The 16,123-nt window shown below is 32.3% G+C and overlaps 1 protein-coding gene and 1 long non-coding RNA gene across 2 annotated transcripts in view; one reads left to right on the forward strand and one right to left on the reverse strand.

Moving 5' to 3' along the window:
• Positions 1-10,988, forward strand: part of Chmp1 (Charged multivesicular body protein 1) — a 395,687-nt gene extending 384,699 nt beyond the window's left edge. Inside the window, exon 5 of the mRNA XM_076400926.1 lies at positions 10,977-10,988. The gene's annotated coding sequence lies outside the window, so the exon portion shown is untranslated. The remainder of the gene's footprint in view (positions 1-10,976) is intronic.
• The window catches only part of LOC143194262 (uncharacterized), a 52,932-nt gene extending 41,866 nt beyond the window's left edge, over positions 1-11,066 (reverse strand). The window contains exon 1 of the long non-coding RNA XR_013005280.1: positions 10,931-11,066. This is a non-coding gene — a long non-coding RNA (uncharacterized LOC143194262). The remainder of the gene's footprint in view (positions 1-10,930) is intronic.
• Between the last annotated feature and the right edge of the window lie 5,057 nt (positions 11,067-16,123).

Consider the following 16,123-nt stretch of genomic DNA (forward strand, 5'->3'; position numbering starts at 1 on the left):
ATCTATCCACATAAACCCTTAACACTACAATACGACTTTCTATAGTTATACTTTATTAATTATATACTCACCTTTAGTTGTTTCTACTCTCATCACTCTGTCTTGGTATTGTGAGTATTGAATCATAATCTCATATCCAGAAAACTTCATTCACTGACTATACTACAGTCAGTCACAGTCACAGACAGTCACTATTCAAGTGAATAGCTAAGCTGTTATACCTTCTTCTTTGTGTTTGATGGAGTTCAGTTTCAAAGTGTATTGCTTTTCACATATCCAAATAGTTCTTGTCTGCGTATCTTTTTTGACCTATATATCTACTGTAGTAATTCTTTGCCACATTGCATAATAATTGGAAATAAAATAAATTAATGAATAATACGAAATATAATAAATAATTTTGAAATAAAATAAAGAAAAGAAAATGTGCAGGTTTCTAATCTATTTAATAGCCTATAGTTGTAATTAGATTATTATTATTATCTGTACCTTTAATGCCAGTCATCCGTCAGTTTGTCTTTGATTGCCTTCTGATTTAAACTATATATGTACAGCATGTACGGAATGATTTTTCAAGCTTTATTGTTTTCAAATCCTAATAGTCCTGGACTTAGCAATAGAGCGTATACTTAAACTGTAAGCTTCCGTTCAAATTCAACAAGAATACGCTAGTTATAGTTGAATTCACAATATGGACATATATTGACGTGATGATAGGTTTGATACCTTAATTTTGCTCCCATTTCTTAAGTGGGAGTGGCGATCGGTTAACCAAAGCACATTACAGAGTTTGGTCTCGAGTTCCTTACGCTTGATCCAGATCTTATTCTGATTATGTGTTTGATAATCTTTTGGGATGTCTTCGTTGTATAATTTTATCGACCGATAGGTTTCTCTTCCCAGTATGTACATAGCATGAGTGTACTTGGTTTGGCTCCTCTATTTTATTTAGATAGCATTGGAGTTGGAAAGAAGCCGTTGTTGGGTCAGAATCCATTGAGAGGACGGCAGTGTCATCAGCGTAGTTCCAGTACGCTCTGTAGGACCTGTCGGACGCTAGAGTATTTTTCGTGCAAAGCAGAATATATATGATTACAACACTTAATCATGAGGTCTATATAATTAAGAGGCCTATATAAGAGCATAGAGTCCATTTTCCAGGCATCTAATTATGACGATAATTACCAAAATTAATTATAATTATAATTATGATAATTACCTTGGAATGCAAATTGAGGTGTTCTTTTATTCTGTTTTGAAATATATTTGCCATTAGTTTACTATTAAACAAACTATTATTACTATTATTACTAAACCTAAAATCCTTTTAATTTTGGATTTTTCAAAAATACAGCTCATATACCAAAACTGTTAAAATGGTGTATATAATATAATTAAATCTCAGTATAAACAAACAGAAGTTCAAGTACATTTCGGCGTATAATGTCTGATAAGGCTTGGAACAACATTTGGCGCGGATAAAATCGTTTCAGAAATCGGCGAAATCAGCAACCCCTCTTCGATTCGTTTACGTTGGATATTTGACATCGTCGAATTTGGCTCTGGGGCGACGCATCAGCACCCGGCCTCTGCTGTGGGGCCCTTGTCATGGAAATCAGGCCCCCCGGGCGCAGGCCCACTTAACTAGAGCATTGTGAGGCAAATACACCCTTTCTGAATTTTGTTGCTGAAGTGGAAACGAAGTAAATTGGGAAAATTTTGCGTTTACGCAGCGCCGACAGAAGAAAATTCCGCCGAAAATTGCCGTTACAATACGAGTCGTAAAAAAGTTTCTCCATGTTCGTGGGGCAGAGAGGAAAGAAAATATAAATTTTCTCATTTGTTGCGGCATAGTCGCCTATTCGTCATGTTTTGACAGAGGCCCCTTTTGATGGCGGAAAATAAAAACAGAAATATTTTAACATTTACTTCTACTGTTTAGTGTTATGTTCAAACATTTTCTTCTAATAACTAATTAATACTAGTAATATTATGCTGAACTACAGATAACATATTTTTGGCGAAAAATAAATTTCGATTTATTCTGATAGATGGCTTTAAAGTCACATATCTACAACTAATGTATTGAAGCAACTGAATATTCTAGATAAAAAGAGAGCGTTACTTTTTGTAGCGATTGGTTTATTGTAAATTAACACTTCACAATAAACTGTCATCATACAATGTATGTATCTAAATTTACCAAAACAAACTTCTCAGCAGCATTGTTAACGCCCCATAGTACGTTAGAAATGAGGACATCCACAGATATATAAGTGTACCAAGGATTAGTGACGAAATTAAAAGGATTGAGAAAAAGTATCAAGAAAGATTTAGAGATCATAGAAACGTCGAAGTACTACAATTGCTTGACAATATTGAACTTACCCCCAGAGATTGAAGAAACCAAAAACGTGGGAGTAGATCAATTCGTTGTTAATTAAGTTTGGAACTTAGATTTGATCTTGTTGTAGTTATACTTGAGTCGTATTTAATAACGTGTAATATGTGTACCATGTAATTTTAAGTAAAAAAACCGCGTCTACTCACTTAAAAACTATTGGATTTAGAAAATTGATATTTCAGAGATCATTTTCGTGATCAAATGATTATTGAGTGCCTTGGTGAAAGTCTGGATCAGAATTGGTTTACTTGTTATCGATCTGGAAGGTGAAACTCCTATTGAACAGTTAAAAAAATTATTTTAAAGAAAGAAAATTAGAAATTTTAAAAATGAAGATTTTAGAAAGTTTTTTCCTCATATTTAGCTCTTCTTCACAACTGAAAAGGAAAAAGTGTAGCTAAGATATAGTATTTAGAGTGGCGAGTGCTTAAAAGTCCTGATGATAACTAAACAATGACAATATGATAGTTTCGAACACAGACTGACAGTTCACATAAGACTGAATATCAGAATAACTGACTAACATTTCTTTTATAAATTGCTGCTAAAATGAAAGGTGTTGAACCAATTTTGAAATCGAATGATTACAAGCAATGAAAAGCGGAATATATATGACAATAATTTGCGGGGAAGTTAATAGTTAATAATTTACAGTCCTAAGAATCGCTATATGGATATTTTGACCTGACATAATTAGTTGAAGGTTTTAAAATGGATCCATACAAACTCGTGAATGTCGGTTGGGTTTAAGGTGCTGACTTGGATATAAACTGACAAAACTCGAAAATGAAAATTTGAAAGATAAATCTGAATGAAAGTATCTAGAAAGATAATAAAATTATAATTATTTATTTTGGCGGATGTCACATGATCTGATCTTGATTTATCTTTTATTATTATGCACAATTGTTTTGAAGCCGACTATATACACATTGGAATATGGTATGTTTTATTGATATTATCTCTTCAGTATATTTCTTTACGAATTTCTTGAATACACATTAAAATTATTAAATTAGTGTTAATGCTATTAAGACATCCCATATTTATATTATCGCAGAAGCCACTCAGATTTACGTAATCAAGCGGCAAAGTCCCGCTACCATTTTGATTGCTCGCCATCTTGGTTATGTGACGTTTAGCTCAGTTTCGCTTTAACCATTGTGTTGTGTAGAAGTCCAAATTTTATTATGGATAAATATAAGTCACAAGAACTAGCCGAAATAATGACAATATTTATTGAAAATAATCGTTCCATTATTGCCACTCAGCGGAAATTGCGTCAAAAATATCCTAATCGTCCAGTGCCTCACAAAACCACAATTTATCGTTTACAAGTGAATTTTCTACAGTAGACAGGCCCCGTTCTGGAAGATAACGGACCTCTCGTAACACTGAAAATATGGCTCTGGTGCGCGATAGTGTTGCAAAGTCTCCTGAAACATCAATTCGGCGACGTGGTTCGCAATTACACATTTCTGCATGCGTTTAAGGCAAATTTTGAAAACAAATATATATATATATATATATATATATATATATATATATATATATATATATATATAAGAAAGATCATACTATCAATGAGTTGAGTACACCAACGCAATCCTAAGGCTGTGTGGTGAAACTGAAGATTTTTCGTCTAAATTTATAATGAGCGATGAAGGCCGTTTTCTTCTCAGTGGCCACGTCAATAAACCAGAACAGTCGGTTTTGGGGAACACAGAATCCTCAATTAATTCACGAAAGATCATTACATCCACAAGCTGGAAACATTATTAGTCTCTATTTTTTTGAAAATGACCAAGGTGTTGCAGTTACTGTTACTGCTGACGAAATATGAATTTTTTCATGGAGATTAATTTCTCGAAGTGAACTGAGAAGGGCCAGCCAGATCTCCGGATTTAACAGCACCAGGCTTTTCCTTATGGGTTTTTTTAAAATCAAAAGTTTATGTGAATAAGTTCCAAACGATTCAATATCTTAAATATAATATTCGTCATGAAATTGAAGAAATTCAGCGTCAAATGTTGCAGGATATCATGAAAAATGCCTTAAAAAGAGCCGAAAGTTACATAGCGAATCGCAACCACTATTTAGCCGACATAATTTTTCAATTATAACGAAAAAAATGTAGAGACCAAATAATCTTTTCATGAGAATCAAACTTACTTATCTTTTCTTTGAGCAAAGTTAAAGGCAATCAAAATGGCCGCAGGATTTTTTCCCCACAATCTGCAATTTTAACTAATACGCCTCCGAGTTAACTTTTGTATACTTTTGTTATTCCTGATATATACGTTATATGAATTTCTCAAATCATTGAATCAGTATATTTATCATAAAAACCGCAATATAAGTAGTAACATTAACATAATTGTTCATTTCCTGGATGGGAATGATATACATACCAACAATTGTAAAGTGTAAGCAAAATGAGGTAATACTTAATTGGTTATGCGTCATTTTTCATTCGGTTATGCAGTTTTCTGTTGATTGTTAGAATATTATGAGTAGTAATAGACATATAAGAAAGTAGTCTGCATGTTTGTTGCATTATGTATAATACTTCAAAATAATTGTTATTACACCTTAGTTATAAAAGAGGTATTGAGAAATAATGACTATTTCCGAGTTTTCAAGGATATTCTAGAATAATAAAAATAATTCTAGTTCCTAGAGCAACACAATATATAGATTAGTTTCGATGCCGTTTCTGGAATGGAGCTAATTGTTAGTTAGGAAGTCACATATTGACAAAAATACATTATAATTCTACGCAAACATTTACCACTTTAAGATGTTTAATTTTTTAACGATTGATTTTTTGAACTGCATCAGTGTTAACATAGCAGACGGGAAATACTTCAGAGTTTACTGAACTTTATTTGATTTTTTTTGGTTTTGCTGTCGAGTTATTTATTGAGATACTACTATTTGTTAAAACATCTATACACATGTATACATCCAATTTCCGGTTTGTATATCGAAATCGTCACTCATAAAATGCGTGGAGTAACACCAGCTATTGCGAGATCTTTTAAAGGACCGACCAACAAGATCAGCTGATTCTGAACGACGATTAATTTGGTATCATCTTATTACTTCATTGGCGAATGTGCATGAAAAATATGACCTAAAATACTACCAAACTTAAACAATTTTTTATTTGGAACTATAGAAGAAAGAAAATATAATCAAAATTATTATAAAAAAGTTAAATTGCAATGCCATACATCTATCTATAGATCTCTATTCATCATATTTTTCTTTTTTCTATATTATTGAACTAATATTTTTTATATTACAAAATTCTATTAATAAAATTAAAGAATCATATTTATGCCTACTAGATGCAGATTAATTGACGAAACTGTAAAAACCTTCTTGAAATTTTGTTTACGTCATCGATCAAACTGAATATATCAATATATACAGAACCGAAACGGGATTGAAAACGGCGTCTTAATTAAATATCAATATTTTTTCGAGGACAAAGCCTGCAATGGTCCTTTGTTCCGTAAAATAGAATCAAATTTGTCGAAAACCGTAATTAGGATCGGGAACGAAGGCCGAAGCTTGGATGCCGGCGGTCGTGGAGGGCGAGGGGGGAGCGACGGCTAGGGGTACGGTGGTTCGGAAACCGCCTCCGGGCTCGCCGCCGCAACCCCGTCCTCACCATCGGGGAATTATAAATTGGAAGGGGATTTTTGACTTCAAACCGCTACATTGCGGCTGACAGCTGCCACGCCATCGCCTAACGAAGTTGACGTTTTTCAAGGCTGTTCTGGCGACGTGCGATGATGGATCTATTTGTTTCACATTTTTATTTTTTGCCTCTTGTCTGCCCGCCCTGATCTCTACGCCAGACGTATTTTAGCAACGCCGAAGACAACCAAAATATATCACACTAAAAGATATGTAATTATATACAAATTTTTTATTTATCTTGTTTCTTAATTTCATTTACCTTTGATATTATTGCAGCTTCTTTTAGTTTGATATTTCAAATACTGAACAGTAAGAAAAGGAAATAAATTATTTATGAAAGCCAATTGAAATGTTCTGTCAAGTATTTAGCTATTATTGCTGCCAACCTTTAATATTATTGGAGTATAATTTACTTTCTACCATAAAAAATATTAAAAAAACATAAATTAAATCATAACTAATTACTTATTAAGATGATATACTTTTTTATTTAACTTTGATTTTATGACAGATTAGATTATTTGAAAAATTCATGTTAAAACCTATTATTGTTAACAAACATTCGACGATTATTTGGTGCATTAAGATTTAAGGTGCATTAAATACAAAATAATTCAAAAAGCCTATAAAGATAAAAAGGTATGTTCAGTAATATTCCTAGAAGTAGCACAATCCTTCGATAAGATAGGTCATAAGGGCCTTGTTCATAAGCTACATAAACTATTACCGATACCGTACATCGAGCTATTGAAATCTAACATTACAATCAGATTGTTTGGAGCCAAACACGCGGAAGCCTACTTTAAAATAAAAGAAACTAAAGCAGGTGTATCACAAAGAAGTGTTTTGGAGCCAATTCATTACCGACTCTGCACATGCGATATACTACAAATGGAAAATATCACGACGGTTGCATTTGCTAATGATACTGCGGTTCTTGCTGTCGGAGATAGTAGTGGAGAAACAACAGAAAAATTACAGTAGGCAAATAACAATATAATTGAACCTAGGCATGAAAAATACAATTTAACGAAAGTAAATCTGTGCATCTTTAGTTCACGTATAATTTGACGTTGCAAGTCTCAATAACAATAAATAATATCATTCCATATAGCAACAACGCTAGATATCTTGGGACGAATCTTAATGTAAAACTTCTTTGGTGAAGGGACAAGTAAAAAAGAAAATAAATCAAATGGAATTAAAATATAAGAAAATATATTGGATAATTGGAAGAAAATCACAATTACCAGTACCAGTAAAAAGTCCTGAGATGTATTGTAGATATACCGACATACTACAGGACTAATTACTTATATCGAGATCTCCATTCTCATGTCAATGTAGAAGTATAGGAGATTCTTGGATAACATCAGAACAGGACACAGACTCAAAAGAATCAAACCATTTGATCTTGTGTAGTGTAGTGTAGTGTAGTCATGTGCATTTAATAGAAAAACAATAGTTTTAAAATGTAAATATTATTACATCGGAAACTAAGATAGAATCGATGGGGCCTCCGAGATATACACGTAGTCGACAAGGACTAATAACATTGTATTAGATAAACTAAAAAAAAAATTAAAATTGAAAGGACTAGAACATTTTAATGATTTTTTTATATTGGCAATTTAATTACACATAATTATATTTTTGGAAAATCATATCATCCAGATAATTTCTCTGAAAAAACCCCGTAACAGCTGAACTGAAATTCCATTTATTTTAATTTACTGAAGTATAACTTACTATTAAGATGTAGTAAAAATAATTTTATTGGTCTTAAGTATGAGCTCTTCGGGATCTAGTATATCACTCATCCGTAACAAATATCAGTTTCCGTAGAAACATCATATTTAAACTCATTGTTCCTATTGTAAATTTATAATATTTGCAACTCTGATGTCAGAGTTTACACTTACTGTTCGTTAAGGTCATAATTTATATTTCTCAAAGTTTTCCGTTTCCGCGATATTAATCAATTATTTTATGTGATATTAATTTTGCCTGTCTTGGAATAAATTTCCGAATCCATTACGTTGAATTCACTATAGTTTTCAATAAGAAAATGATAACTACTATTCGTTTTTATTATTTATTTACCTTTCTTTATATATATATATATTTTTTTTAAGTATCAGTTTGATTCTGTACTTGTTTGTATCTGTATTTCATATTGGAGAAATGACATTTTTCTTGAGGTTATTGAAATATCCCCTAATTTTTGAGCATGTCCATAATAATCAATGTGTTGCTCTACCAGAGTAGAGTTCCATTCAAGCATTTCGGTGATTCACATGCTCAAATTCATTTTAATAGATTCTTACTTGTAGAATTACCCTTTCTCCTCGAATTCCTGAGCATAAACCATCAATGCAGTTTATGTCAATCAATTTCATCACAAATAAATGAAGATTTTTATTATGTATACTAAAATTACCATTGTTAAAACATGAAATTAATACTTACTAATTTTTATTGATGAATTATGTATATCGTTATTTTCCCATTACATTCGCTACTTCTTAGTGGCACATTTCTCTGAATTAAACAGGAAATTCGTATCATCGATATAAAAACTTGAACAGGTAATAAATATGAACTTTTATTTTGTTCAAATTTTTCCTAATGTAGCTGTATAATTGTCTGATGCGATATAATATCACTAACGCCATCTATTGTAAACCACTTAAGATTAATTTACATGTATAATGCACTCAAGTCCAATTAATATTAATTAATAGTCTCAAAAGTAATTAAGTTTATTACTGCTGCTTATAAATTAACTTATGTTATAATATTTTGCATTATATTTTTACCGAATAAGGCTTTTCAAATTTTTAATGAGTTACTAATTGGCGAGTCGCTAACATAGACTACCAGCTCTAACACTACAAACACTACACTACCAGTTGGCGCAATTAGTTGTTCATTCACATATATTATAACAATTCATGCTACATTATTGTTGTGATTTAGATTATATAATAACTGTTTAACATTCGAGCATTGTTCAGTTTTTCGGTATTAAATTCAGTAATTAAAGTAATAAAAATTAAAGTAACTTAGTAGTTTAGTAATTCGGTATTGTTCGCTATTAATGAGGATAGAATTAATGGTTAGCAACTGTTGGATTAAGACATGCATCATTCAACTGTTTTAACTCTCTATTGCTTGCATAATTTAGATTTTATTTATTTTATCATGAATACATAATATTATTTAAAACACTTAATAATTATTAGATAACAATTTTATTAATAATGTGAATATATATATTTATTTTTTGTTTTAGTAAATATGAATGAATTTTGTTAATATATTTGAGAAGGTAACGTGTTCAAATATCTTGCTGATATGTGGTGCTAAACTGTCTATATTTGTATATTACTATTACTCAGTTTACCCGCCAAGTTTGTAGCTTATATTTCAGTGTATCATTACACTTTTTTTTGCGATCGTTAAAACAAAAGATTAGTAAGGGTGTGATCCTTCAGATATTATTTAGTGTTTGACGAGCGACAGTATCCATAGTCATGACAGCATACACAAAATATGGTAAAAGATAATCGGCGAAAGCTAACTGAGAGAAGCGGAGGAACATTAAAAAGGATTATGTGCAGACATTCACTTGTGCACACAACTCAACATTCATTTCAGCCATATTGCTTCGACAAAAACATTACCGAGGTAGCTCCGCAAATATAAAATTTTCAAGGAAGAGCATAGAAACCCTTTACAATGGAAGTCAACTATAAGATGTGAAAGAGGTGGCGCAATGATAATAAAACCAGGGCACTTGATGATTCGAAGAATATAGTACGGGACAATGCATCATGGTTTATATTATTTCCTAGAAATGGCCGGTTTTATATATGGAGAATCTCAAAAGGAGCCGACGATCCAAAATACGTGCTTTCTATGGTCAAGCATTGAGGAGGTTCCGTTATGATTTGGGTAAAAATATCGTAGTATCCAACTGGTACTGTCATTCACATCACTGGCTGGATTATTGCTAATGAATATTTGGATCTCCTCAGTTCATACTAACACTAACTATTCGTGATGATCACGATACCATACACATATCCAAAAAAAAGTCTTTGCTTGAGGAGCATTAGAAATATCACCAAATCTCTTCTCCGGCCAGCGCAATCGTCAGACTTCAACCGATAATTAAACCATCTCCAACATCATTGAAGTAATTTGCGGATACTTCCGTAAAAGAATGCGACAACATTTCGTCCTAAACTATTCAGACACTATGGATCTGTTCGACGTATAATTGAAGCTGCTTAAGTAGCAAAAGGAGACTCAGTATCTTATTTATAAATAAACATTGTGTTTATGTCAGGTGTTCATATACTGTGTCTATCTTCTTTATTTTGCGAATAGAAGCGGCAATTTATTGAACTAAGATAATAGGCGATACTGACAGTTCACTCATATTCCAATGTAAACAAAACCCTTACGTCCAGACACTTCAATCATCACATCTCTGAGCCTGGCATACACATACCGTCTTTTTAATAACTAATGCTGTATCAGTCGCGTTATATTACATATATAAATGGGTATGCGTAGGAAAAGAGACAATGATAGAGAATAGAATATATAAATATATATATACTATATACTGGATAATCGTGGGCAAGTAGTGTTAGCCAGTGAAGTAATAACACTTATCGATTTATTTCTTGTCACTGATTCTTCAATTACTCACATAAGTAAATCATTAGTTTTTTATATTCCCATATAGTATGATTTATTCATATACTATTCTTATTTCATTAGTTTTAGATACTAAATACTTACGCGTTATCTAAATACTTGATATTTTTGTTGTCTTTATTTTAAACGTATATTTCTGACTGTCCCGCAACGTTCATTTACATAATCCATACGTACTCCGTGCCGTCGTCCATCTCACTCTCACTCGCACACCATCCCCCCTCACACTATTTCTTATATTTGCGCGTTTTCGGCCGCTCACAATTTGTCAATTTTTTAATTTGTTGTTGGGAAATCAAGTTCACTCCACGGCTGACTTGAGAACACTGGATATATGGTAACTAGAATTCCCCTCTTCGCTCTTCCACCATGGAATTTCTCTGGAATACGAGACATCGCTTGCATGTTAACGGCTCTAACCGCCTCTCTGTCTATCCCGAAACTCTGTACGTAACTTGTACTCCCTCGTACATACGAAATGACTACTTTCTATGCAAAAGTATGAATGAGATACGCGCCCAGGCATGATTTTACGTATACAGGCCAAGCCGCTTCGCCTCATTGTGTATACAGATGATTTACAGGGTGAATCGACCTGATTTTTTCGAAAATTAACCCAATAATTTCACCCATATATGTGTAGTCTCATAATAAGTAAAAAATGTAATAATTTGTTTTTAATGCTTTTATATTTATTTATAATATTTTAGAATTTTCTCCACCTTTATTAGAATTTAAAAAAATTGTAATCTAGTAGAGATGTTTGCGTGTATTTTGGTCAGTGATATCTATTGGTAAAAATGCGGAGTATTTATATAAACAACCATAAAGTATCCTAATATAACTGTTAAGTTGGATTGTTTTTGACATTTATATACATAAAATAGAAGTTTTCCATTTAGTATGATGAAGTTATATAACGATTTGATTTTCATATAATTTTTCATTACTTTGAAGAAAACTGCCTTCGGAGTACATGAAATATTTTAATAATTATTATTGACAAAAAAATTAGGTTTTACCTATTTAAAAATCGTGATTTTGAAATTTGATTGTTTGCAATGATTTGAAGAGAATTAATTAAAATAATAAGTTGATGAATACCCAGCTCAAACTCGCAATTAAACTTTCACTCCAATTAGTAGTTGATGAAGTAATTGTTAACAAACGTTTACAATGGGCGGAAAACCAAATATACACCCAATATAGCGCCATCTCTTCTTCTTCTTCTTCTTCTTGCTTTGAAATTTTGATTAAGTGCAAAAATCTATAAACATATTGCCAGAAAGGTTGTAGAATATAATATTTTTTGATAATATATTATATATTTTTGCCTTTTTAAAGTGAAAATAGTCTTTATAAAAACTGGTCAATAAAACAAATTATTCGTCAAGAATCCAATTTCCCGATTATATACGGTGGCCCAGAAAAAATCATGGTAATTTTTAAATATTATAATTTTAGATGATTTATTAGTGCTTAATGGGGCCACTGTAATTTTAGCATCCAACAGTCCTTATTCATACTTTTTTCTATCCACATTTAATATTCACTTGATTTCAGTAGAATGGTGTCACATGTCATCTTTCACATGAGGACATGTGATCTTAGAAACTGAATTCACAGAAACATAAAATATTCGGAGCACCGGCAAGCTCTAAATTAAATCTAGTGTATATTTTGTAGGGACACTAATAAAATGTTTTTTTTAAATATAAAATCTATTATTAAATACATAGTGTAATATTGAGTAACTTATTATTAATGTTTATTAGTATTTCGATCAAATCACAAGCAAGACGAATGCGGGGGAAGCAAATCATTATGCATTTCCTATATTAAAATATTAGTACACTAACCTAAACTAATAATAGTCAATACATTTTATATATGTTCGAGTGATTTAGTTTGCTTGAATATTCTGATTTCGTGGTGAAGTCTTGGATAACTTCGTGGATCCGTTAGATTTCAGGTTCATCGCTGGTTACACAACGATAAGAATTAGTCTGAGAACTTTGTTTTGACAGCGTTGGATTACAGATCAGTCAATTTCATGACTTAATGCAACGCCATATTTGCACTGAGATATCTGTCGACTAAACAGTAAAGTTGCTTAATTTTGATTTTGATCACACCGTTTTTGTCTTACATAATCTGATATATCAAACCTAAATATGTCGCTGATTCTTCTTGAGATATTGATCGTCAGTTACGTTTCTTCATTAGTATCCCTCCCCCTTTAGGTTTCTGCCTTTTCAAGCTACTGGCTATTCAGTTATAGTTTCCAAATATAGTTTCAGGCAGAAATATATCGTTTGTTATATTAGTATTGGGTATTGTCACAAAATTTTTCACTACTGCCTGTGGTTGTTATTGGAATATCTGCAATGTAGTGGATATATAGGAGTGTTCGACGGAGTGTCAGACGACATGCTACATTTTCTCTCGATAGGATACGATTCCAACTACTACCAATAGTTTTCAAAGAGCTAAAACAAAAAGTGATTTTGCACTTTTTAGTACTAGTTTCTTGAATAATTTGGATATGACTCGTAGAAGAAAAATAAGCCTATAAGATTTTATCTATTCTGCTAGTTCACTTATTCTGCTAGTTATTCTGTTAGTTATTCAGTTAGATTTTCACCCTCTTAAAAGATCCGGAAACATATCTCACTTTTACACTGCCAGGAATATATATATATATATATATATATATATATATATATATATATATATATATATATATATATATATATATACATTAATATCATGATCTTTTGAAGGGAAAAATACAGTTAAAGCAAAAACTAGGCTTGATTCCGAGTTTCCGGACACTGCCCCAGGAAAACCAACCATCAACGATTGGTATGCTAAGTTTAGACGCGATGAAATGAGCACCGAAGACGGTGAACGCAGTATACGCCCAAAAGAGGTTGTTACCGACGAAAACTTTTAAAAAATCCATAAAATGATTTCGAATGACCGTAAATTGACACTGAGTGAAATAACAGACAATTTAAAGATATCGACTGAACGTGTACATCATATCATTCACCAATATTTCGGTATGAGAAAGCCCTGTGCAAAGTGGGTGCCACGAACAAACGCAGCAAAACCGTGCGAACTCACTTCTGATAAAAAACAACAAGTTAATGATTCGGAGCAGTGTTTGAAGGTAATCAAGCGTAATAAACCAGAATTTTTGCATCGATATGTGACAGTAGATGAAACATGGCTCCATCATTTCACTCCGAAGTCCTATCGACAGTCATCCGAGTGGACTGCACACGATGAACCCGCTCGAGACCGTGAAAAAACGCAATAGTCGGCTGGCAAGGTTATGGCGTCTGTATTTTGGGATGCAAATGGAATAATTTTCATTGACTACCTTGAAAAAGGAAGGACCATCAACAACGACTATTACATAGCGTTATTGGACCGTTTGAATTATGAAATCGCCGAAAACGGCCGCATTTGAAGAAAATGGACGTGCTGCTTCACCAAGACAATGCACCGTGTCAATAATCCATGAATTGGGCTTCGAATTGCTTTCTCATCCACCGTATTCTCCAGATCTGGTCCTATTTCGACTATTTTTTGTTCTTAGATTTCGAAAGTATGCTCGCTGGGAAGACATTTTCGTCGAATGAAGAGGAAGGAATGAAGGATCGCCGAAACTGGGGCATATTTTGAAGCAAAGGACAAATCACACTACAAAAATGGTATCGAAAAGTTGGAGGGTCGCTATAATCAGTGTATCACACTTGAAGGAAATTATATTGATTTAAAAAAATAAATCGCCAAAAAAATATGTTTTACTATGGTAGGCCGGGGTCTTTTCAATTGACCTGTTATCTAGAAAAACGACAGGTTGACGTTGGATTGTCAATCATTTAGCAGGTAGATAAAGCGCTTCTTGGTGTAGTTAAATGGAGTTTGAGTGAAAGTATCGCAGCTAAATTTGTAAGGTCACAAAAGGTGATTTGAAGTTGCTGTGAATTAACATGATTTTCTGGAATTTGGATTGAAACTTGCAATTCAGGGTGAACGACCACCAAAAACAGGTTGCAATAGCTCCAGTAGCTATAGTAATTATATAATAATAATATAAATAAAAATATAAAGACCATTAATTGACCATAACCAAGATATTGTAGTAAAGTGTAAATGTATCAAAGATAAACATGATACATATCATTGAGCAGATAAAAAATAATTGATAATTAATAATTAAGCAGATAAATTCACTGATTTTTACTAAGGTGAGTAACATTACTTTTTTAAATATTATAATCATGTTTAGTAAGTAAGATTTAATGCTTTGATACTTGGTATCTACATTTATATATCGAATTTCTTGTAATAATTATTAATATTCAAATATTTTTCAATTAACACTTAATTTCTTCTTTTGACAGTTATTTATAGATCTTATTAAGTCGTACGTCGTTATTTATCGAAATTTGAAGTTCGAGTCTGTGCTACCCGCCCAATATAGCGTAAATCTTAACTGCTATATATTTCAGCTTCTGTTTAATAGAGCCAGTGATAATATACTTAAATATACTTCGAACGATGACAGTTGAAATTTATATTTAAATCCTCCGCAGCAGGAGAGACGCGACAGCCTCCTGATTAATCCTTTTATTGAACCCCATCGTTACGGCCCCCCGAGGGCACGACCATCCCAGAGGCATTATTTCGCACTAACCGAACGATCGGGGCTTTCCACCCTTATTTGACTATCGGGATGAAGTTATATATTGCTCCAAGAATGGTATTTGGAATATTTTCTTTATTCCTTTTTAATTGTCAATTAATTCGCGATCATCAGATCTTGGCGATTAATTGCAGCTCTATGCCACAATAGTGACAGTTGTTAAATTGATGGATATCGTCATACTGGTAACGAAATTATATTATGTTCGATTCCTACTATTTTTTTTAATTTTAAAACCACATGGCGCTAATATTACAACTACTTATCAATAGTGGAATCCAATAAGTTTTTCCTCTATAGGTTCTAAAACCTAGATTTAAGATTTCACATCTAAATTTAAATGATGATGATTGATTGATTGTTCCGATTGATGCACATAATTTAACTTTATTAATGTAGACTAAATAACTTTTGTCTCTTCAATCTTTCGTTAGTGTTTCAGAGCAGTTGTAGTAAGACTACATTGTTAAGTTCATAGTGTTTCTCTTGGTGTTTTTCTTAACAAATTGCTTAATTTCTTCGCTAACCGTTGGTACTTCTAAATCGTTGCGGATGTC

The sequence above is a fragment of the Rhynchophorus ferrugineus genome, unplaced genomic scaffold (genome assembly GCF_030347505.1).
Source record: "Rhynchophorus ferrugineus isolate W39M unplaced genomic scaffold, kcgeb_rfMv2 rfM3, whole genome shotgun sequence".
Classification (NCBI taxonomy): Eukaryota; Metazoa; Arthropoda; class Insecta; order Coleoptera; family Curculionidae; genus Rhynchophorus; species Rhynchophorus ferrugineus.